Source organism: Pan paniscus, chromosome 6 (genome assembly GCF_029289425.2).
Source record: "Pan paniscus chromosome 6, NHGRI_mPanPan1-v2.0_pri, whole genome shotgun sequence".
In the NCBI taxonomy this organism is placed as follows: domain Eukaryota; kingdom Metazoa; phylum Chordata; class Mammalia; order Primates; family Hominidae; genus Pan; species Pan paniscus.
Window position 1 is genome coordinate 97,457,003 of NC_073255.2, and position 26,239 is coordinate 97,483,241.

The 26,239-nt window shown below is 33.7% G+C and overlaps 1 long non-coding RNA gene across 8 annotated transcripts in view; it reads left to right on the forward strand.

Annotated features, from left to right (window-relative positions):
• The first annotated feature begins 1,744 nt into the window (after nucleotides 1–1,744).
• LOC106634982 (uncharacterized) overlaps nucleotides 1,745–26,239 on the forward strand; it is a 109,569-nt gene continuing 85,074 nt past the window's right edge. For 7 of the 8 annotated variants that reach the window (XR_008625881.2, XR_010112766.1, XR_008625879.1 and 4 more), the window contains exon 1: nucleotides 1,745–1,886. This is a non-coding gene — a long non-coding RNA (uncharacterized LOC106634982). Of the gene's footprint in view, nucleotides 1,887–3,266; nucleotides 3,654–26,239 lie in introns of those variants that run through there. The other variant, XR_008625880.2, reaches the window with a different exon arrangement.

Below are 26,239 nucleotides of genomic sequence, written 5' to 3' on the forward strand. Positions count from 1 at the left end.
CATTCATTCCTTGATTCACTTGTAGATATTGATTGGTTTTCTGGTCTTTGTGCCCTGGTTTAGATGCTGTTTGCACAGAGATCAGTCCCTGTTTGATTGTAGTTAATGAAAGGCAGTGGGCTGTAGCATCACATTAATTGTCAGCTATGACTCATTTAAGATCAACATACCAGAAAAATTGATATTTTTGCTATGCAAACTAAGATCTTGTTTGAGTTATTTAAAATATATAACCATTTCAGATGTTATGATACTTTGACCAAAGATAATGTACTTAGTAGAAAATATTGTCTAAATAATTTTTCTGTAATGATGATTAAGTACACTGATTTTCCCATGTTCTCTCATCAGTAGCTTATGAGAGGGTTGTCCCAGTGATTGGCTTGCTGCAGAATGAAGTTAGTGAGCTCATTTATGAAGGTGTAAAAAAAAATGCAAACACATTGTGTTAAACTGGCTGGAACTTGTTCAAATATCAAAGATTTCTCAAGGACTGTCATCTTGGAGAGAAGGATCAATTAGTTATTTCTCAGGTGTTACAACCCACGAAAATTTGGAACTGCTTAAGGGTCTTGCTTAGTGTTTTCAGATCGGGAAGGGGAGCAGCAGCAACAAACCTGCTACTGAGATCCAGGGAGCAGATTCACATTCTATCAATTCTACAACTCCAGAACAAGTGTTGCATAGATGAGGTTCATTGCTAAAGATGCACAAATCAAGTTTTAAGGCAGGTATGAATTAGGTTGATAGAGTTCTGCTTTGCCAATCAACTTCAAATACTTGAAGAATGAAGTCCAAATTAATTGATGAGTTTTTCTTCTTTAATGTACAATATATTGCCCTTCCAAGTTCATCTTGAATTGATGAAAATTGAGAATTCTCAATAATAAGTTATAAAGGTTTACTGAGCCACTGTTACTTACCTTTGTGTACATGTAAGAATAAAATCTTAAGAATCAAGAATTAAGAAGCAAAAGTGTATGCTTTTCACAATTGAATTAAAATTATTTGGGCCTAGAGCCAAGACATTTTCTTAGACTTGTTTTAAGTGCCTTAACCACCTGGAATTCTTTTTAAAGTACTTTCTAATTCATCTTTTTGAAATGATGGCTTTGCCTTTTAATGAGAAATCTACATTTCTTTCTTAAATAGGAAACATAGTGTCCTTGGCTTAGTTCTCTAAAGACATAGAAGTACACTTTTATGTGTAGTGAAGACACAGCTTGTGGCAAATTTATTTCAGGCATGTCAGACTGAAAATCTGTTTCTACAACAAACAGGCTTCCCTTGAGTTTACTAAGCCATGTTCTTCAAGTAAATGAGATACTTTATGGATGTATAACCTGAATGTCCCTACCAAGGAGTTACCGTTTGATTTGTTATTCTAAGAGAACAATCTGAACACTAATCCCCACAGCTGCTAGAAGTCTTTGTCATCCCTCCCCCATATTCCTGAGAACACGGGGTCCTTGTAGTCATCATGGTTTCTCTATCTGGGCTCACCCTGGCTCATTTGTTCTTTCCTTCTACCTATTGCTAGAATCTGCTTGGTTTTATCCACATTACTCCTAAGGTGAACATACTCATCCCCCTTTTATTTTGCAAAGCACTATTACTAAAAATATTTGTTATATATAAAATAACTTTACTGAAGTTTGAGGAGAACAGAGAGTTATAGAACAAAACATGAAAAAATTTAAATTGGTGATCAGACCCTGTATTCATGTTCAACCATCTGCTCCATAAGGAGTCCATTCCTAGCCATCTGTCCATAGTCTAGTCTTGAAACCAGGCTGCTAGAATCCAGGTTCTAACAATATTTTCCTAGCCTCTTCTCTTTTCCTGAGTTCCAGCTTACTGACACTTGATCCCAGTGGCCTTCTAAGGTAAAGTATATTTTGCCTAGAGAATGTGGCTTTCCATGTAGCACAGGGTTACATATAAACTATTAAATCACATTTATTAACTATATTGTTTATATATTCTGTGACTTAACTAAATTTTGGGGTTTTTCTGATCCAAAATTTTCTGAGATAAGTAGGTTAAAATTCCTAAGCATGAATGTGGATTGCACAATCTTTCCTACTAATTCTGTCAATTGTGCCTTGCATAATTTTAAACAATATTATAAAGATCATAGGTGTTTGTGGTTGAGATATCTCCTCATTGTTGATTTTTACTATCTGTGTGCCTTTCCTCTTATAAATATTTTGCCTTAAATTCTTTTTTTCTGATATTAATATTGTAACATCCATTTTCTGTTGGGTAATACTTGTGAGATATAGTTTTTCTAACCATTCTGTGTAGTTGTTTTTTGTCTAATGCATTTTTCATGTAGAGTCTATAACTAGAATTTTAAAAATTATATGTTCTTTGTCTTTTCATAGGTGAATTAAATATGTTTATATTTACTTTGGTTACTAATATAGTTGGGCATATTTCAGTCAAATATTTTTGAGGTTTCCATTTATCACGTCTTTTTTTACTCCATTATTTTATTTTTTACATTTGGGTAGATTTCAAACATTCTTTGTTATCTACTTGTCTCTTTATTAAAAACCACAAGCTTTATTTTTAGTCTTCAATGTGTATTCTTGCATTTTTAACACAGAGATCAAACTTTATAAGTCTGGGATAATTCTAAATTGATTCAGCATTTATATCCTCAAAGAAAACACACCAAACCAAAATAAGAAACTGTGTTTAAGAAAAAAAAACTACTGAAATACCCCAGCTATTTTTCTTTTTATAATCTACAATTTTAATTCCAACTGTTTTCAGGAATAGAAATTGAATGGTATATTGTTACAATCACAAAAATAAAGTGAGTATATTTATTTCCTCTCTAATATCCATACCAATACACTTAAGAGTGTATTTGAAAGCCTAAACAGTTAGGTCTGGGTCTTTATAAGAAAAAGGTAATTTAGCCCCTCAAGACACAGTTAGATGTTCAGTTATCCCAAATGTACTACAATCGGCACATGACACTACTCACAGTGACTGACACTAAGGTTATTCAATCATAATAAAACTGAAGTTTATCACTCTTCTGCGATGTGTGAGAGTGAATCCATGTAACACTTCTGGCATCCATCCTATGACTATAAAAGGTGTCACCCTTACAAAGAACCCATCTTTAGAATGAAGCCGACTTTGTGGATAGTAAAAATAAGAAATAAAGGGGAAATAGATATTTGCTTGGATCTGTTGTAAAGCCACTGGATCAACCTGCTCAGAAGATTCTATTTCTCAGAACTTTCCAGTTATTTGACACAGAGAATTCTCTTATTATTTCTGAAATAGTTTGACTCAGAAGTCTGTTACTTACAACATAACAGATGCAACAGTTAAATTTACCAATGTTTCTTACATATTTCTTAGTTCCGTCTGTTTCTTGTATTCTTCTTTGGAGTAACCATTTCTTCATGTTGAAATGGATCCTTCAAGACCTCTTTTACGAAGGGCATACAGGACATAAATACTCTTATTTGTATTTTTTTTCTGAAAAAAAATCATTATTTCACCCTCACACTTAAACAAGAGTTTGACTGAAGACTGGTTATTTTTCTTCATTCTGAACATAACTGCTTTCTTCTGGCCAACATTGTTTCTGATGAAAAGTTTTCTGTTACTCCAGCTGTCATTGAATTGTGAGTACTTTTTCTTTTGTAATTTTTAGGGTTTTTTCCTTTCACCTTTGTTATTCTGCAGTTTCACTGGGGTAAATTTAGATGTGTCTTTATTTTCTTAATTAGAGGCCATGTTTTCAATCTGAAATACCCTCTTTTACTTTCTGTGCAATTTTCAACCATTATTTCTTCACATATTTGTTCTCCTGGATTCTCCCTATATTCTGTTTCTGGGAATTTATTTAGACATATGTTCAAGTCTCAATCTATTATCATTCTCCCATATTTATACTTTTATGTTTTTTGTATCCATCTCTTTATATCACTTTCTGGACAAATTCTTATGTGCTATTTCTCATATGACAATTTCCTTCTTTGACTATGTTCTATGTCACTCTGCTGTCTAGTAGATACGAAGCATGTGTTCTTATTTAAACATATTTAAATTAATTATAATGAAGTGAAATTAAAACTTCAGTTGCTCAGTCCCAATGGCTACATTTCAATTGCACACTAGCCAGAAGTGGCTAATGACTACCATATTAGACAGTGCAGATACAGAATCGTTCCATCATTGCAGAAAGTTCTGTTGGACAAGGCTAGAGGGTACTTTCTATTTGATTATTTAAATTTGATTACAAAAATGTTTATATTTTATGTTTCTAATGGGTTATTTTCCATATATATCTGGCTTTGACTGATTTCTTCCTCAGTTTTCTGAAAATGACTCATTTCTTTTATAGATGTCATTTTTATCTCTGTAATGACTTTAAAAATATTTACCTTAAAGCTATTGTTTCAAAGTTATTATTTTCACATTGGTGAGATTATTAATTTTACTGCCTCCAGTGTTTAGTGTTGTTTTATTTTGTTTTTCAAGTGCTTTATAATATTCTCTTGGTGACTCATCTTGAGGCTTAATTCTATTTTGTTGTGTTTCTGTTTTCTTTCTCTTGTCCTCTCATTGTATTTTCTTCCACCTGCCCAATCTCCAGTTCAGCCAGGAATTTATAAGATTCTTGGCTCCTGTCCCATGGATACACTAGGGATATCTCCTATCCATTCCTGGATCCAGCAATTCAGTTGGCAAACATGCTGATTGATCATCTATCTGCATGCCTTCTGCCAGATTGAGTTCATAGGTCACAGCTACAGAGAATAATTATAGTTATGCTTAGAGTTTTTTATGGATGGAGAAAGTCCATTTCAGCCACAGATTTCATATTATGAACCTGGTTCTTTCCTCTCCAAATCATCTCTGGAGAGCTCTTGGGGCCCAGTTACTCTGGAAGGGCCAAACATCCAGCATCTTCTGCCTGTTACTGAATTTAACGCTAAACAAATCTGAGGCTTTAGTGCCTGGTTTATAATTTCTGACCTACAATGATTTATTTTTCTTCTGGGTTTTCAACATAGCTATACCTCTTTAATTTTCCAAAAAAATAAATGTAGTGTTAGTATCATTTGGGATGAATATATACATTTGTAAACTCAAGACCATCTTGATTGGAAGCCTAATGTTTCTCTTCTATTTTGGGAAATTTATTATTTCTTTGCTATAATCTTGTTCCTCATAGTTCTCTTCTCCTATTTGGAACTCTTTAATTTCTTGGGTTTAACATTTGGCTGTCATCCTTTATGCTTTCATTTTTGCTTTTTTTGTTTTTATTAGGTCGTACTCTGATGTGGTTTGGCTGTGTCCTCACCCAAATGTTATCTTGAATTGTAGTTCCCATAAACCCCAAGTGTCATGGGAGGGGCCGGGTGGGAGCTAATTGAATCACGGGGGCAGTTACTTCCATGATGTTCTCATGATAGTGAGTGAGTTTTTACAAGATCTGATGGTTTTATCAGGGGCTTTTCCCCCTTTTGCTCGGCACTTCTCCTTGCTGCCACTGTGTCAAGCAGGATGTGTTTGCTTCCCTTTCCACAATGATTGTTAAGTTTCCTGAGGCTTGCCCAGCCATGCTGACCTGTGAGTCAATTAAACCTCTTTCCTTTATAAATTACCCAGTCTCGGGTATGTCTTTATTAGCAGCGTGAGAATGGACTAATACATACTCTGTGGAAATTATTGAATCTTATTCCTTTTTAAAATGTTGGTGATTATAGAGAATCCATATATGTGATATATATGACATATATAATAAGTTTTTGTAAAAATTCTTCCTTGTCCTCTTCTTTTTCTTTTCATTTATCATCCCATTGTTGTTTATAGAAACCATATATTTTTTAATCTTTTAAAAAAGTTTTAATATGTATGTGTGTGTATATATTTTTTCTGGTTTTTAAATTATATGTGTTTTATTTTCTCTGGTTTTATATCCAGTTGTCACTTTTCTTCATGCTACTAGTTTTCCTCAAATGTTGGTGACGTTTGATAGTCTTTTCATATTTTAGAATGACTAAATAGTATTTTAAATGGCAGGCATGGGTGCCTTTGCTGTTATGTAAATAGGTGTATTTTATTATAGCTCTGTCACTTAAGTAGGAAATGTAATATTGTCTTTGGCATGGGACATATCTCCTGGCAAGTTTTGTTTAAGGTAAATTGATGGAGAGTTGAATATTGTCTGAAAAAGCTCATAGTTTCACAACCAAATTCTGGGACACTTAGTGTAGGCCAGTGCTTCTTAAGCTACTTGAAGGCTTCAGGACTGTTTACATTCTTAAAAATTATTCAGTACTCCAAAAAGTTATATTTATTAAAGTACAGCAAATTAGAAATTAAAATTGAGAAGTATTTTATTAATCCATTTTAAAATAGCAGTAAACCTACTATATTTTAACATAAAAACATATTTGAGAAAATTATTTTTCAAAATGAGAAGAATTAGAATAATGGCAGTATTTACATTTTTGAAAATCCATTTAATGTCTGCCTAGAAAACTAGATTTTATACCTACTAATACAGCTGATATTTCTCATCTACTTCTGTGTTCATTCTATTACCATATGTTGTATTGGTTGAAGTATTGTAAGATACTCTTACAGATATGTAGTTGGAAAACGTACGAATATTTTATCAGTTTTTTTTTTTCAGGTAACTGATATTGTTCTTTGATAGTTTCACTACCAAACAAAACTCAAATACTAGATTTTAAAAAGTACAAAAATTAGCCAGGTGTGGTGGCGGGTGCCTGTAGTCCCAGCTAGTCGGGAGGCTGAGGCAGGAGAATTGCTTGAGCCTGGGAGTTGGAGGCTGCAGTAAGCCAAGATCATGCCACTGCACTCCAGCCTGGGCAACAGAGCAAGACTCTGTCTCAAAAACAAAACAAAACAAAGCAAAAAAGTTGCTTGTAATATACAATTTGACAGAATATTAACAAACTATTATACTAAAATCCTTGACCTATCTTGCATTTTGAACGAATCTTTTTGTTACATGATTTTTTAACATTGTTCCTTGGTCATTTTGGATTCTTTCTCTTCTACTCTGTTTTCACTTGCCTTTTGTAGTGATTAGACCTGAACCTGGAAATGCCTTTTGCTTTGAGAGAGCTAAAGGAAGTGCATATTTGACTAATTAGTGCTATCTCTAGGTTTTATATGAAATGAAAAAAAATTATAAAAATAGCCCCTCTGGGCTAGAGTCAGTGGGCTACAAAAGCCAACAGAAATTTAGATTAAAAACCCAGCTTATGAATAAGAATTAAGCTTTTGATGGAAAAGCCTATTCATCCTATTGGTTGGTAACTGGAAAAGGGAAGTCCATGACTTGCTAGGATGTGAATTTCACCAAGATGAAGCATCCCTAATTTGAGAGTCAGTCATTTTCAAAACAAACAAAATGGGAGGCAAAATATTATTTTGAAAAATATGAAATAAAAATTAGAACATTTTGTATTGAAAAAAATGTTACTTTAGAAAAACAAAACAGCTGGAAATTTCTCAGGCACCACTGACTATGAATTGCAGGTAGTTCTGTTTTTTCCAAACACTGGCTTGTCTTTTGTCAATGCATTATTTTTACAAATTGCAAACATCTGACACTGACACAGATGGAGTAAAGCAAATATACACTGAAATAATGCCTTTATCTTCAGGTAGAAAAATTTGGATCTATTGTAGCAATTGAGATAAAACTATGCCTTCTATAAGGGTTTCTGCCATGTTCTAAGATAGTAATTTTGTGGGTCACAAAACATTTAAGAATATGATCAAATTCATTTCTCCCAAAATATTGTAAACAAGTATGATTGGTAAAAATTTTTAGAGATATGTGGACTTCTTCAATCTCAGATACTAGGAAAAAAAGACAGCTTCAGTTTAAAAAGCACTGTAATAAGAAAAGTAGTGCATCAAGGAAGAAGTAAGAAAGCTACCAAGTGTTAAGTCAATGATAGACTCCTTTTACATGAAGATGTAAACACATTTTTAGAGCACACAAAGGAATAGTAATACAAAGCCTTGAAATGATTTTGGAATTATTCAGTTTCAGATTTTTTAAATGTATACTGGATTTCTGAAAATTCCGATGCACCATTACATTTCGTTAAGTGATGTAATTCATCAACATTTTCTGGCTTTACAAGACAAAATTTATTGTAATAACAACAGATTGGATCTTTGATGAATACGTTGTTGGTCATTTTCCATATCATTTTTGACAGCGTATCAGAAGGATGTATTCTATATTGTATTTTGAAAGGTTAAACTATGTTAGGCCTATGGAAATGGCAGAAAGATAAAATGACATGTATGAAGTCAGAATAAAGTGAGTGGAATAAAGTGAGCAAGGCATAAAACTAGGAAACAAATTTAATTGTGATACTCCATCTGTTCTCCAAATAATGCCTAATGACAGCAGGGTGCCCAGAGTTGGGAGGAAGATTGCATGAATAGGGCTTCATCCTAACAAACAAAATTTGCAATGAAAGATTGAACTTACTTTGTAATCATTTTTAAAAAATTAATAGACTATTTTTAAAAACCTTTAGATTTACAGAAAAATTGAGCAGACTGTCAGTGACCATGTCTCCTTCCCCCCCAGTTTTCCTGTTATTAACATCTAGCATTGGTTAGTACATTTCTTACAATAAATTAACCAATATTGATAAGTTGTTGTTAATTGAAGTCGATAGTCTGTTTCACTCTTTGTGTTGTGCTGTTCTATGGGTTCCGACAAACACTTAATGTCATATTTCCACCATAAAGTATCAACCAGAATATCCCCTACACTTCAAGTAGGCCTTTGTACCCTCCTCCTCTGCTTCTGAAACTTTGGAAACCACTAATCTTATACTGTCTCTATAGTTTTGCTTTTCCCAAAATGTTACATATTTGAAGTCACACTAACTTCTTTCAATTAACAATATACAAGAAATTCAAGTTTCTTCCACTTTTTTCATGACTTGATAGCTCACTTCTTATTAAAGCCTAATGATATCCCATTATATAGATGTAAAACAGTTTATCTTTTCTCCTACTAAAGAAAATCTTAGTTGCTTCTGGGTTTTAGTGATTATGAATGAAGCTACTATAAATATTTATGTATAGGTTCTTAAGTGGACAGATGTTCAACTAAATCTGGCAAATATCCAAGAGTGAGATGGCTAGATTATTTGGTAAAACTATTTTCAGTTTTGTAAGCAACTGCCAACCTGTCTTCCACAGTAGCTGTTACCGTTTTACATTTCCCCCAGCAGTAAATGAGAATTGCCCCACATCCTTCCCAGCGTTTGGTACTTGTCCGTGTTTTGGACTTTAGCCATTCTAATAGAAGTATAATGATACCTGATTATTATTTTAAATTAAATTCCCAGTGATATATGGTGTTGTGGGTCTTTTTATATACTTATTTTCCATCTATTTATCTTCTTTGATGAAGTGTCTTCTTAGATCTTCGGCCATTTTTTAATGGAGTTGTTTTACTATTACTGTGTTGAGTTTTAAGAGTTCTTTGTGTATTTTGAATGAAAATCTTTTATCAGTAATGTGTTTTGCAAATACTTTATCCTAGTCTTTGGCTTGCATTTCATTCTCTTCAGCAGACAAGAAGTTTTTAATTTTAATAAAGTCTGACGTAATTTTTTTAATTTCATGGTTCATTCTTTCGTCTTTACTTCTATATATACACAGACAAATCCAGAGTCACAAAGATTTTCTGCTATATTGTTTTCTAGAAGTTTTATAGTTTTTCAACTTGCATTTATATCTATGATTCACTTTTAGCTAATTTTTGTCAAAAGTTTAGGTCTATGTTTAGTTTTTTGTTTTGGGTTTTTTTGTTTGTTTTGCATTTTAATATCCAATGATCCAGTATCAATTGTTGAAAATATTATCCTTTCTCCATTGAAATGGCATTGTTCATTTGTCCAAAGATTACTTGACCTGTATGTGTGTCAGGGGGAGGGACAGTATATTTTGAGGTTTTATATTTTGTTTCATTGATTTCTGTCTGTTCTTTCATGAATACCACTCTGTCATGATTACTGTAGCTTTATAGTAAGTCTTGCAGCCAGGTAGTATCAGTCCTATGACCATGGTCTTCTTTTTCAATATTCTGTTAACTCTTCTATGTAAATTTTGCTCTCTTCTTGCCCATCAATGTAAACTTTAGAATCATTTTGTATATATCTGCAAAATAAATTGCTAGAATTTTGATTGTGATTACTTTGATGTATAGATCAGTTTGGAAGAATTGATATCTTAACAATATTGTGTCTTCCTATCCATTGATATGAAATATCTCTTCATTGTTTAAATATTATTTGACATATTTCATGATAGTTTTGTAGTTTTTCTCATACAGATCCTGTACATATTTTGTTACATTCATACACACATACTTTCTTTATTTCTTATTTTTGGGTTGCTAATGTAAATGGTATTTTAATTTCAAATTCCAAATGTTCGTTGTTGGTATATAGAAAAGTAATTAACTTTTGTATATCAACCTTGATTCTGCAAACTTGCTATAGGCTGTTGTTAATTTCAGAATTTTTTTGGTCAATTTTGGGGGGTTTTCTATATAAGTAATCATGTAACCTGTAAACAAAGATAGTTTTATTTCTTCCATCCCAATATATATACCTTTTACTTCCTTTTAAAAATCTGATTGCATTAGCCTGGACTAATGTATAATGTTTAAAAGAGTGTTAAATGGGAATATCAGTGCTTTTTCTTGATCTTAGCAGAAAAATTTCTAGTTTCTCACCATTAAGTATGATACCAACTCTAGGCTTTTTGTAGATATTCTTTATCAAGTTGAGGAAGTTTCCCTCCATTCCCAGTTTACTGAGAGTTTTTATCATGAGTGAGTCTTAGATTTTTACAAATGCCTTTTCTGCAATGTTCTGTTATTTGTCATTCTTTTTTCTCTTTGCGTTTCAATTTGGAAAGTTTATATTGACATGCCTTCAAGCTCAATGACTTTTTCCTGGCTGTACCCAGTCCACCACTGAGCCCATCGAACATTATTCATTTCTCTTGCACTGCCTTTTTATTTGTAACATTACCTTTTGATTATTTCTTAGAATCTCCATTTTTTGTTTATATCAATCTGTCCTTGTAATGTTGTTTACATTTTCCACTAGAGACCTTCATGTATTAATAATTGTTATTTTTAATCCCTATATAATTCCAAAATCTGTCTCAAATCTAAATGTGGTTCTGATGCTTATTTTATCTCTTCAGTTTGTATTTCTCTTCCTTCTCTCTTAACATGTCCTTTTAACTTTTTGTTGAAAGCTGACATGATGTGTCAAGTAATAGGATGCATTAGGATAAATATACATCCTAACAGACTCTGTTTTAAAGTTTGTTGTAGCTATGGATACCAGAGACCAGTTTCCTCTCGTTTCCTCTTTTTTTCTCCCATATTTTTATTTCTCAAAGAATTTCTTCTAATTTGAGTTTGTGTATTGCAGCTCTCTGTTGCAGTCCATGGTTATTACTGGAAACATGATGATATGATGGTAAAACTGGGAGGAGAGGAAGGATTATATAATCTTGTCATTAAATCTTCAGTTTTTACTTAACTTGAGTCTCTAGGCTGTGACCTTCAGAAGTATTTCTTAGCCTTTTTTTTTTGGTCGTGGTAGTGAGATAGAAAGGGTAGAAAATGCTGAAGTGGTCTCCTTGCCCTTTCCCAACATCAGATAATGCTTTGGCAAAGTAACTTCCCTTCGAGGGGAGACCTTTGTTAGGACAATGATCTGGACATATTTTTAAAAATGGTTCATTCCCCCCGAGCATGTCTAAAATATGAGGGAATTTTTGTTAGATCTTCATAGCGACAGTCTGGTGGGGGCTCCAGGAAGGCCCTCACTCCTGCCTTTCTTTGTAACCACAAAAGTAGGGACCTAGGATCCCATCTAATACAGGGTTTCCAGGCATTTTTAATTGTCAAGCTTGTCCATGCCCTGCTTGTAAAGATTCCTCATGATTGGTGGATGCATCAAAATCTCATAAATCACCACTAAAGAACTTACTCAAGTAATCAAACACCACCTGTTCCCCAATAACCTATGGAAATCAAATAATAAATAAAATAAATAAATGTCCCAATAGAATTTTGAAAAGATTTGTCAAAATTACTATTTAAGTGTTGTTATCAGTTACCAGCTCTAATGACTTCTGTTCCTGGTAACCTGATCTCAACTGTGATTCTCTGTGTTTGCCTCTTGCCTTACATATTTCAGAGTGATGATTTGCCCTGTGACCTCAATTCTCTGGTGGATCTAACAAAAGTCATTGATTTTTAGCTTGTTTAGATTTTTTTCACTAGAAAAAAAAATCACAAAACAGCTTCCAAGCTGTTTAGATGTTGGAGCAAAATCAAATATCCACTATAGAAAATTTTCAGTTTCTTTGTAGTATAAAAACTACATAAATATCACATATCTCCAAATTAAATTACCAACACATGTTCACAGCAGAGCATTTGGAAAATATAGGAAGTAAAAAGAAAAAAATATTACATAGAATTCCACAATTCCAAATGCTGTTTCTGTCATGTTTCTGTCATATAAATTATATCATATTTTTGCATACCCATAAACTTATATTATTAGTTTGATTTATACTGATTTGCAGTGGTTTAGTTGCATTCAAACATAGGGGAAAAAATACTATTAAATTAATCCAATTCTTATTTTGGCTCAAATCACTGTTTACTATTTATATGGACACACATAAATAATGACGTGCACATTTATGTGTAAAATCAAATATTGTCTTAAGAATGACTAATATTTTTAATCTAATAGAAACTTGGAACGCTATTGTCTGTGATCTATTTTAATGTAAACCATTCTTTTCTTTCTCTATGAATTTTTCCTTTTTTCTCAAATCTATGAAGTCCCATTATCTTGAAATGAGGGAAACACACATTTACATATACGTTCAGATTTTCCATGGCTTTAACTTCTGCATGTAATTCTGTTTTCTTTTTTTTTTTTTTTGAGACGGAGTCTCGCTCTGTCTCCCAGGCTGGAGTGCAGTGGCGTGATCTCGGCTCACTGCAACCTCCGCTTCCCAGGTTCAAGCAATTCTCCTGCCTCAGCCTCCCATGTAGCTGGGACTACAGGTGCCGGCCACCACACAAGGCTAATTTTTGTAATTTTAGTAGAGACGGGGTTTCACCATATTGGTCAGGCTGGTCTCGAACTCCCGACCTCAGGTGATCCGCCCGCCTCAGCCTCCCAAAGTGCTGGCATTACAGGCGTGAGCCACCGCGCCTGGCTTGCATGTAATTCTTTATTTCCTCCAGAGTTCAGCTTCATGCATGGTATATGGAAATTCTCAATTCTACCATCTGTCAAATATCCTATCAATTATTTTCTCACCACAAATGAATAATTCTTTCTCTATTGGTCAGAAGACCACCTTCATTATAGTAATAAGAATATTCTATTCCATTGATTTATTGTTCCATCTTTTTATCTTTGTGCTAGTATCACACTGTTTTTAATCCTTAGAATTTTAGTATGGGCAGAACATTTTTAATAACTTATTTTGTTTTGTTATTAAGTAACATAATGTTATAGATCAAATGTCAAAAATATGTAGTAAAATATCTTCATCCATCTTCTATTCCCCATCTGCCCAATTTCCATCTCCTTTCACAAACAGCAACTCCCAGTTAGATATTACTTACGTTTCTAGATATTTAAGTCAATACAGATATCTATCTCCTTAAAATACACAAATGCTAGTATATTATAATGTTCTTTTTGAGAACTCTCCCTAGTAAAGGAAGAGATTTCTAATTTCTGTTTACAGCTGCATAGCATTACAAATGGATGTCATATCATTTATTTAGCTATCCCCATATTGATGAACATTTAGGATTTTTTATTATGCAATTCTTATACATATTCAAGCACAATGCAAGAATATCTGAAGTTAAAAATGTTTTTAAACATAATCCTTTTTTAAATTTAACTTTTTAGTTTTAGAAAATTGTAGATTCATGTGCATGTATAAGAAACAGTACAGAGATATCCCAGGTGCCATTTACCTGGTTCCCCAGTGATAAATCTGCAAAACTATAATACAATATGACACTTAAGATGTTGAGCCTGATACAGTCATGATAGAGGCAATATATATGTAGACTATTGTGTCATATGCAAATATGAAGAATTATATTTTTATGATTGCTATTTCTTTTTTTTTTTGCCCTTTTGCACTGACTAGAACATCTACTATTACATTAAATAAAAATGATAAGGATGGAGATTATTGCTTTCTCCTCAATCTTAGAGACCAATCATTCCATTTTCCATCAAGTATAATGTTAGCTGTATGGTGTTCGTAGATGTTCTTTATCAAGTTGAGGAAGTACCATTCTGATCCTATTTTTTCTGATACTTTTTTTTTAAATCATATATGGGTGTTTAATTTTGTCAAATGCTTTTTCTACAACAATTAATTATCATGTGTTTTTTTATTTAGCTGATTGACTTTTTAATATTGAACAAGACTTGCATCCATGGAATAAAACCGACTTGATTATGGTGTATAATTTGTTTTAAATATGTTGCTGAATTGTATTTGTTAATATTATGTTAAGATTGTTTGGTGTCTATTTGTAAAGAATATTGGTAGAAGCTTTCTTTTTTCGTTCTATTCCTGTCTAGTTTCAGTATCAAGGTAATATGAGCCCCGTTAAATTAATTTGGAAGTGTTCCATCCTCAAGCTCAGTCAGTGGTTGTTGGTAGTATTGTTAAGCTCTGCACAGGAGCTTACAGAATGAGCCTTGTTGGCCTCTGCCTGGGGGCCACCCTCACATTTTGAAGCTCTATTGTCATCTCCTACATGGAGGCTTGCTTCATCAAAGTGTGCAAACGAAGATGATAGAAGAAAAACTTTGGAAATCTTACATATACATGGAAATTAAACAACACACTTTTAAATAACCGAAGAATCAATGATGAAATTTAAAGGAAAATTTAAAAATTTCTTGAGACAAGGAATAAACATACTGCTTATAAGAATAGAAATAAATACCAAAATACATTCAAAAAAAATTTCTTGAGACAAATGAGAATAGAAGCATATCATACCAAACCCTGTGGGACACAACAAAAGTAGTTCTAACAGAGGAGTTCATAGCAATAAATGCCTACATCTAAAAAGAAAAGATGAAAGATTTCTAATAAACAACCTGACTATGCACCTCAAAGAACTAGGGAAACAAGAATAAGAATGTGTAAACTAGAAAAACAAAAACGCTTTTGGTTTATTAGAAGAAAGGAAATAAAGCTCAGAGCAGAAATAAATGAAATAGAGACTTAAAATACCCAAAACATCAACAAAACGAAGAGTTTTCCTTAAAGATAAACAAAATCAAGAAACATTTAGCTAGACAAAAAAAAAGAGAGAGAAAAGATCCAAATAATTAAAATCAGAGATGAAAAAGGAGACATTACAACTGATATCATGTGAATACAAAGGATCATAAGAGACTATTTGAACAACTATATGCCAACAAGTTTGAGATCAGAGAAATAGTTAACTTCCTGGACACTTAAAATGGGCCAAGATTAAATTTTGGAAAAAAATAGAAAATCAACACAATAAAGGCCATGTATGACTAACTCACAGCTAACACCACACTAAACAGGGAAAAGCTGAATGCTTTTTCTCTAAGATTAGGAACAAGATTAGGAACAAGACAAGGATGCCTACTTTTTTTTTTTTTTTTTTTTGAGATGGAGTTTCAGTTTTGTTGCCCAGGCTGGAGTGCAATGTGCAATAGCATGATCTCAGCTTACCGCAACCTCCGCCTCCTGGGTTCAAGCGATTCTCCTGCCTCAAGCTCCCAAGTAGCTGGGATTACAGGCATGTGCCACCATGCCCGGCTAATTTTGTATTTTTAGTTGAGATAGGGTTTCTCCATGTTGGTCAGGTTGGTCTCGAACTCCCAGCCTCAGGTGATCCACCCATCTTGGCCTCCCAAAGTGCTGGGATTACAGGTGTGAGCCACCACTCCCGGCAAGCTTGCCTATTTTCAACACTCATATTCAATATTTTACTGGTAGTCGTAGCCAGAGCGATTAGGCAAGAGAAGGAAATAAAAGGCAATAAAAGTTGGAAAGGAGGAAGTCAAATTGTCCTTGTTTGAAGATGACATGATCTTCTATATAGAAAATCCTAAAGACTCCACCAAAACACTCTTAGAACTAATAAATGAATTCAGTAAACTTGTAGAATACAAGATCGACATACACAAATCAGTATTGTTTCTATATGCTAATAACAATCTGTCAAAAAGAACAATCTGAAAAAGAATTAAAGAAAATAACCTCATTTACAACATCTACGAAAAAAAGACACCTAGGAATAAACTTAAGGATATAAAATATCCCTACACTGAAAACTATAAAACATTGATAAAAAATTGAAGACACAAATAGAGAGATATCTCATGTTCATTGATTGGAAGAGTTAATATTGTTAAAAAGACCGTAGTACTTAAGTCAATATACAAATTTAATGCAACACCTACAAAAATACCAATGACATTTTTCACAGAAATAGAAAAACAACCCTAACTTCAAATGGAATCACAAAAAAAGCAAATAGCCAAAACAATCTTCAGTGAAAAGAACAAAGATGGAAGCATCACACTACCTGACTTCAAAACTATACTACAAAGTTATAGTAAACAAATCAGCACTGTACTGGCATAAAATACAGACACATAGACCAATGGAACAGAATAGAAAGCCAGAAATAAATTCATGCACCTACAGTGAACTGACTTTCAACAAAGATGCCAAAAACACACATTGAGAAAAAGAAAATCTTCAATAAGTGATGCTGGAAAAAGTGCATATCCACCTTCAGAAGAAAGAGACTGAACCTACAATTTTCAGCAAACACAAAAACCACCTCAAAATGGGTTAAAGACTTAAATGTAAAACCCTTAATAATGAAACTACTAGAAGGAAACATACAGGAAATGCTTTATGACATTGGGCTGGGCAAGAATTTTTTAAAATAAAACCTCAAAAACATAGGTAACAAAAACAAAAATAGGCAAATGGGATTACATCAAACTGAAAAGCTTCTGCACAGCAAAGGAACACAATCAATAGACTACAGAGACAATCTACAGAATGGGAAAATATTTGTAAACCGTGTATTTGACAAGGGGTTTAATATATAGAATACACAAGAAATGTCACAGGAAAAAACAAATGACCAGATTTTAAAATATGCAAAAGACATTAATAGACATTTCTTAAAAAGGACATGAAAAAATTCTCAGCATCATTAATCAACAGGGAAATGCAAATCAAAACCACATCTTTCTCCAGTTACAATGGCTTTATCAAAAAAGCGAAAGAAAACAAGTGTGGAGAAAATGGAACACTTACACACTGTTACTGTGATTGTCAATCAGTACAGCCACTATGGAAACAGTATAAAGGTTCCTCAAAAAATTAAAAATAGAACTACTATATGACTCAGAAATCCCACCTTTGGGTATATAACCAAAGACAATGAAATCAGTATGTTGAAGAGATACCTTCACTTCCATGTTTATTGCAGCATTATTTACAATAAACAAGATATGGAATCAACCCAAGTATCTAACAATGGATGAATGGATAAAGAAAATGTTGTACATATACGCAACTGAATACTATTCAGCCACAAAAAAGAAGGAAATCCTGTTATTTTCAACAACACGGATTGACCTGGAGGACATCACATGAAATGAAATAAGCCAGACACAGAAACACAAATATTGCATGATCTCATGTGGAATCTTAAAAACAAACAAACAAAAAACAACAGTTGATATCATAGAAGCAGAGAGTAGAACAGCAATTATCAGAGACTGGGGTAAGGAGGGGAAAGCAGCGGATGGGGAGAGGTTGGTCAATGGTTACAAAGTTTCCATTAGATGGGAGTAATAAGTTCTGGTATTCTATTCCAGAGTAGGGTAATAATGGTTAACATATTGTATATTAAAAAATAGCTAGAAGAGGCTTTTGAATGTTCTCACCACAAAGAAATGATACATGTGTGAGGTGATGCATATGCTGTATACCCTGATTTGATCATTATATGACATGTATATGTATGAAAATATCAAATTGTAGCCTATAAATAAGTACAATTACAAAGTGTCAATAAAAACAGATGGCCATAGGGAGAGTACTAGCAAAAGAGAAGACACAAGGAGCTTATTAATTTATTTTTTATTACTAGAATACAACTTCTTAATTGAGAAAGCAAGTCTATAGGCGTTATTTTACTTACTCTGATTTATCAGATGAAAATATGCCAGCTGCCAAATTTTATATGATTTCCCTGAATTGCTTGTCTCAGAAATTAGAACCACAAATCTAATCTGGATTCATGTGTACCTTTTGTTTCTTAGATTTTAATGTGGCAAGTAAAATAGGTATGCAGATTGCTGAAATGCACAACAGTATAGAGGAAAATGAAGTAGGAAAGAGATAAAATGTGTTGAACCATTGCTATGTGCCAGGCCATTAAAAAAACTTATCTTCTCTAATATGACATCACCATGAGATAGGAGTTGATAGCTTAATTTTAACAGAATTTGAAGATTAATATGGTTGGCTATATTTTCCAAGTGTAGTAGCCAGTCTTCATTATGGCTCCCAATAATCTTTGCCTCCTCATATTCCTACCCTTTTATAGTGCCCTCCCACACTGCACCAAGGCCTATTGGCCTTGTGTGACCAATAGAATATGGCAGAGGGGATTAGATCATAAAGCATTGCAGTTGGTACCTTGGACTCTCAGATCACTGGCTCTGGGAATTCAGCTATTATGTTATTTACACAATCAAGAAGCCCCATGAAGAGTTCAATGGGCAGAGCACTGGAAACCCTGATCATTAATTAACATTAAATTGTCAGCCTTTTGAGTGCACACTCTTGTAAATGCAAACTCCAGTCAAGCTTTCAGATGACTGCAGCTCCAGGAAACATCTGATTGCAATCATAGGAGAAACTTCAAGCAGTTACTATCCAACTGACCCCTCCCAAATTCCTGACTTACAGAAACTGGAAGAGATAACAAAATATCATTGTTATTTTAAGCCAATATTTTGGAGCAATTTCTTATGCAGCAACAGATAACCAGTACACTAAGTAGCATAGTAATTATTGAGGCCTAGATTTAACCAAAGTGTCCAATTCAAATACTATACTGCTTTGAATATTTATTCCGGAAAGCGTATCACAATATCAAATTCTAAAGTTTCACTATTTCCAGATATGTCTAGGAGGGGAAGAGGAGGGTCTGCCTTTGCATGAATATCTTAAATGCATCATGGGGGAAAAAAGCTCAATTTAAGGGAAGGGAAGAAGTATCAGTGGCCTTAATGGCCACCTTTTTCTCCTGCATCCATTATACCTTTTGTAAGTTATCCGGAACCTTAAAAGTTTACCTGTTCTATGCAAGTATTCTCTGACTACTAGGATAGTTATATTTTCCCAGGAGCAAGCTTTTCTCAATTGCATCTGTTTGTGTGCGTGTACTGTGTACATATACACACATGTACTCATGAATGCATGCATGCATGTGTGCATATGTGTGTATATGACTTTCAATATTCCATAAAAGGGTCTCTGTTGCTACTGTCTAAGGGCAGAGAATATTTCTTCTTATTCTTCTGGGAATCTCAGGGTCATCACAAAACACATATTGCTACTTCTTTTATAAACCAAAATTATGACTGCCTGTTACAGACTCAAGCATGTAATGCTCATGGATTGTGCAACCTGAGTTGGTTTATTTCATTTTCCTCAGAAGCCTTGCTACCCACTTTTTCAAATTTAAATCTCTAGTGGCAAATATATTTCTAATTTCTTTGAGATCTAAAGCAAGAACACAAATGATGGTCAACATATTAAATGCTTATATATTTCAAAGCTATATATCAGATTATAAATTCTAAAATATATTCTATCTCCTATGTTGGCAAAAAGACCTTCGATTTTATTTTATTTATATATTTTTACTTTTTAATTTCTTTTAGGGTTAGAGATTCTAGAACTACCTCGCAAGACGTCAGCCCTGTTCACAGGCAAGGGGAGGTAAACAGGGCAAACGGACCTTTTAAATAGAAACAATTAAAAATAGAACGTGTGTGTGTTTGCGTATGTATATATATATGTGTGTATCTCTCCATATGATTGAGGTGAAATATAAAAAAAGTTGAATGTAAGTATTGTTCAACTGGTCAATGATGATGTTTGAGTGATAAATACTTGTAATTTATAAATTACTTAGTATTTAGCTCATAAAACCTGTTTTTCTTTTACTTTAAATAAAATCATGATGTTATTAATATAATGTCTTTTGCATAAATTGTGTTCTTATAATAGTAACGCCAAATTAAACAATTTTCTTTAGTCATTATGGTTCTTTGGGTAGTGTTTTATTCATATTAAGTTAAAGATAGCTTGTTCTGCTCAAATTATCACTAAGTTGGAATTACTAATAAATTCCTTACAGCAATATTTATATCCAGAAATTAACATGAATTTTACTTATCATCCTCAAATACTGTAAAATGACCACACATGTGATAAATTATAATTATCACATTACTCCCGAAAAGCTGACTTTTATCACTTATAAAATATGTTTGCCCTCTCTTACAGTAATATTTAGCTATGCTTAGTAATGTGAACAATGATTATGTTTCATTCATGTTAATCTAAATTTACAAATATACACGTTTGGCAATATATAAATTGTTTAATATTATACAGTATTTCTCCTTTCCTATTGATAATTTTGCAAATATGATAATTCTTGAGTACTTCCAGAACTATGCTTTGGACACAAAGAGAAAAATAAAATAGGTGTTTGGAGCTACTGTGAAATGATATCCCATTATAACAAAATCTATTTTATTCATGCTATTTGAGAGGAAGGATTACATGTTGATTCACTTGTCTTTTCTCTTACCTAAGCATCCCACCAATGAAATCCTTCTGGAACTCTGAAACAGTTTCCCTCTCCAATGTCAGCAACAATCCAAACCACAAACTTCCATGATATTTGGACACAATTAGCTTTTGTTCCTAGGAGACACAGTGCAGGAAATGTGGAGAAATGTTTCCTTTTCTTTGTACTATCATTCATCACAAGAGTAGATACATAGTTACTGGTTGTGCCCTGCCATTGGGTCTAGTTGTGACTATAATGACTCAGTCATTGTGTGCTGGTTGTGTACTGCATATTGGATTCTAAGTGTCAGACCAGTCCATGTGTGTTTTTTAATTTTAAGTGTGTGTGTGTGTGTGTGTGTGTTAGGAGAAAAGGAAAGGAAAGAGACTGAAAGACAGAGAGGGAGAGGAGGAAGAAAGAGAGAGAGAAACAGAGAGGGAGAACCCCCTTTACAACATGGGACCCAGGTCAATGGTCCTTGTTGCCAGGTTAATGGCCCCTGTTGCTCAGGTCTTATGTGGTTATTATCCTACAGTCTTGGGAATGTGTGATAATGAAAATGCTGAGTTCAGTCTAAGATCCCAGAGCACGCAGAGGCCTTGTGTCAATTACTTTGACAGAGGCACAGCCTCTTGTCTCTAGACTAATCCAACTAGGTTTAATTTAGTAAAAGAGTCTGGACAGCTGGACTGTTAAACAGTCACCTGACCAGATTTGTTCTGATGAGATAGGACCTGGCTGACTCTTTGTGCTGTGGACTATGCTTATCATGCTTTTAGGAAGTCTGGATTCACTCAACAGGGTAATGATTGTGTGAGAGTCAGACAGTCCATGTGCAACAATTCTATTTTCTGGCTGGCTGCTGTTCTTATCATCTGTTCCTTAATGCAGTGAATGTGAGCTTGGTATTACATGTATACAATCTCTACTTGCGATTTTAGGAATTGCACCTAGCAAGTACTGAAAAAGGCTAAGTTGGATTTTCACAAATTTTTGATGATTTTAATGCATACTTCTATTAAAACTCCATGCCATTTATTTATATTACCTTATGGTTTTTAAAACTGTTTTTAATGAAGATTTAAAAAGTAGTCAATAAGACATTGAACTTCCAATAGGAATGCATTATCAGTGAGTTTGATTATTAATACAATCTTTATTTTCTATGAATGAAACGCATGCTATTGTTTGTTATAACTATTGTTTAAACAGGCATATAACAAAAGAGCTCAAAATCATCAGGAATATTTTTATTCTCCAGACTTATTGTAGTTTTATATTAGTGTTCTGTTGAAATTAAAATACATTAATTCATGTCATTATAAAATGAAATTTGTAAAAGTTGAAAATTAGTTATATAAGGTTATAATTGTTTATTTTATAAATTTACGATTTTTTTCTTTGGTGATTCAATTGGATTGTGTTGGAGATATAATTGCAATGATAATGACAATAATAATAAATATTATCTATTATGTTGCTGGCATTGTACTGGTTGCTTTACTTTGCTAATGTAACCCTTCCAACAGTTATATAGGTGACTGTTAGATTTTCATTTGTGTACAATAGAAAATTAGAATATCATCAGCTTTGGTAAATTACATTATTTGCCTCAAATACTCACCACTTCCTGGATTCATTTGCCCTTTGTTGTGTGACTCTGTAGTTCTCTCCACTAAATATGGTAGAGCCTATTTCCCACATTTTGACGACGGGTCATCTATGTGATTTGGTTTAGTCAAAAGAAAGAAGGATGCCAGTTCTAGACCTAAGAAAGCCTTTGGGGTTTCCATCTGCTTTATTGTTATTCTACCATTATCATAAGAATAATTTGCTTTGACTATTCTGCTGGTCTCAGAAAAACAATGAAAGACTCTTGGCACACAGCCACCCGGCCAAGCTGCCACAGATGAGCATATCCTACATTAACTGATCCACAGATGCAAGAGGGGTAAGCCACTGAATTTTAGTAAGAAATAGTTAACCAACATATCTATGGTGTCTACTTATACAACAAGAATTCTAGAAGAAGAAAATCCTGGACTAGTGAGATATTTCAAGCACATTATCATAGATCCAGAGCCTTCAATATTCTTGTTTCATCAAAAGTTATGTTATGGGTTTTTCTTTTTTCTTTTTTTTTTTTTTTGAGACTGAGTCTCACTCTGTCACCCAGGTTAGAGTGCAGTGGTGCGATCTCAGCTCATTGCAACCTCCACCTCCCAGGTTCAAGCGATTCTGCTGCCTCAGCCACCTGAGTAGCTGGGACTACAGAAACGCACTATCATGCCCAGCTAATTTTTGTATTTTTAGTACAGAGGGGGTTTCACCATGTTGGCCAGGATGGACTCGATATTTTGACCTCGTGATCCACCCGCCTCGGCCTCCCAAAGGCTGGGATTACAGGAGTGAGCCACCACGCTCAGCCGGCTTTTTCATTCTTATGGTCAGAAAATAGCTTCAACAAACATCCCATTGTCTAGAACAGGATCTCGTGACCACCTATAGTCACATGATAGATTGAAAAAGTTTGTAGCCGCTATAGTAAGGCAAGGAAAATGTGGATTATGAATACCTTTTGAGGAAGTAGCTTGTCACGTCTGCCAGTCCTTTTACCACCCAATATCCAAATATACTGCATTCTTATTTAATAGTTTATGCACTCACCTCCACTCCCAAGAGACACACCCAAAAGTATGATTCAATTATTGAATCCAGCTTCAAGTTTACAATATCTGGATGATACGCAGTTGGTCTGCCCCTATCTGTAGATGTGAATATGACCTAATAGCTTATGAGCTGAAAGGACAAGTTATCTGCTTTAATGGATGCAATATACAGTGATAGAGAGCCATGAAATATGAGCAATAAAAAAATACCACTCAGAAAGGAAAGATTGGACATTAAAAACATCCTAACTATAACTACAATCCAATCCTGCTGTTTAAGAATAGGGAGAATTCTGCTCTAGTGATGAAAAAAAATAATCAGTGAACCCTTGATTCTGCTCATGGAAACAACTTCCTTATCAGTTATAAGATATCTCTGGGTGATATCCAAGGTGACACTGGGGATGATGTATTCCCTAGTGGCTATGGAAGTCTCTCATGTTTTTCCCTCTTAGACTGAGTTTGGATTCGAATTTGTCTTAATTTTGAACATTCCCTTCCTCTTGAGGTCTACATTTGTGAATTATTTAGCAATTCAGCTTCCCCTAAAATTAGTAAGTGCTCAGTAAAATTGTTTTGGGTCATATCTATGAGAAACTACTCATAGATTTCATCTGAATTTTCTCTTTAAAGGTCAGAGGCTTTGACTCTTGGGTATTTGCCTTTCTGATCCACCCATCTTTTAGTTTGATGCAACTTCTTTGATGCAGTTTTACTGAGGTAAAATTTTAATTCCATTTTTGCCACCCACTTCCACACCTTTGAATGGCAGAGCACTTTAGCAAGCTAAAGAAATGCCTGAGGCTGTCTTGCTCCCTGTAAGACTGATACTATCTGTTCAAATACACAGACTCCTGTTTTCTTGATTCCCCTGTCCTGAATCTAAGTTTGCCTTTTTAACAGGGCTCCAAATTACAGCAATCAGTCAACATCGATTGCAGCTACAAGGAACATCTCTATTACCATTTGCAAATTTGATAGAACAAATCTGGAAGGCCCACCATTTCTTGGAGGAATTTGCTGAAATTGACATAGGCTATCATTCTGAATTTTTCTTATTTCCATAAAAGTTACAATCTGATTCAGCATGTGGTCTATAACAGACCACAGTTAGACCGAATGCTTTGTCTTCATATAAGAAGAATCAATATCCTCCTCTATGCAGCAATTGGCAGGACTTTGCCTCTCAGTTTACTATGTCTTTTACACTTACCAAAGTTGTTATTTTCTTTATTTCTTTTTTTAAAAAATATTCATACTAATTTCAAATTTCACATTTTGGTATTTGTTAAAATTTTGTTTTGGTTTCAAATAACAAGAATCCTATATAAAGGCAGCTTTGAAGACGTTAAGATTTATATATCCCACTGAATATGGAGCCTGGAGTGACTGTTCAAAGACAGATTTTTTCATTTTCCTGATTGCCTATTCTGTACATGTGAGTTTTGTCATTCTAGTCACAAAACGATCCTATACTCTCAGACACTGCGTGTACATTCCACATGGAAGAGGGGCAAATAAAGGTAAGCAGCTGACTTCATCTATTTTTCTAAAAATCTTTTCTGGAACCCCTACCCAGTGACTTTTACTCACATATTTTGGGCAAAACTTATTCTCCAGTTACTTCTACTTTTCAGGCAGCCAGGGCAAATGAATATTTTACACTTTCCACTGATATATTAGAGGTAGAAAGAGGTAAAAATATGGTGCTGTATGGCTTCTTTGTGGTTAAACCATAGTATCAACCTGGTTTTTTTTTTTAATTTATTGATTAGGTTAGGAACTTAGACCTACATTTTGCCTTCAATTATGCCAAATTGTTTACATTTGCAATTGGAAATTTTTAAAATAAAAACTCTTCTTTCTATTGCAGTTAAGAATATCTAACCCTAGTAATTTAAATGTTTCTAATACCACGATTTGGTAACATTCACATTAATGTTTTTTTACTTAGCACAAATTTATTAATAAAATGAATTTCAAGCCTTTCATTTGTAGAGCACCTTGCCCACATGCTCAGTATAAGTAAGACTTGCTGGGTTTAATGGGAAGAACAAGGGAAATGGAGGAGGAAGTCATCTCTTTTGGCCAAATAACATAAGACTTTTGAGCATCAGATTCTTTATGCCAGAAAGTTAAATTGTCTCTATTTTAAATGAAGATTGTACAATTTTCATTTAAAATAGAGACAATTTGACTTTTAATTAATTATTTTAATTAAAATAATGTCTGTGGAAGTGTTTTGTGAAGGCTGAAACAGTATGTATCACAAATACTAGTTACATATTTACCCCAAACTAAAGAGAATTTAATTTTTGCCAAAGAACTACACACACAATGGACTTACATTTATAACGCCAGGATCTTTAGAGATCCGTGTTCATGTAAAATTTTTTCCACCGTATTTTAAAAAGCCCACTTTCCTGGATTTCGCTAAAATTTTGTGGTTTTTCCCTTTTAGGACCATTAACTGGGGAAAATTCATCTGAAAAAATTCCACCCTTCTCAGGTTAACTCAATGTGAGTACAGTGGTGTGCT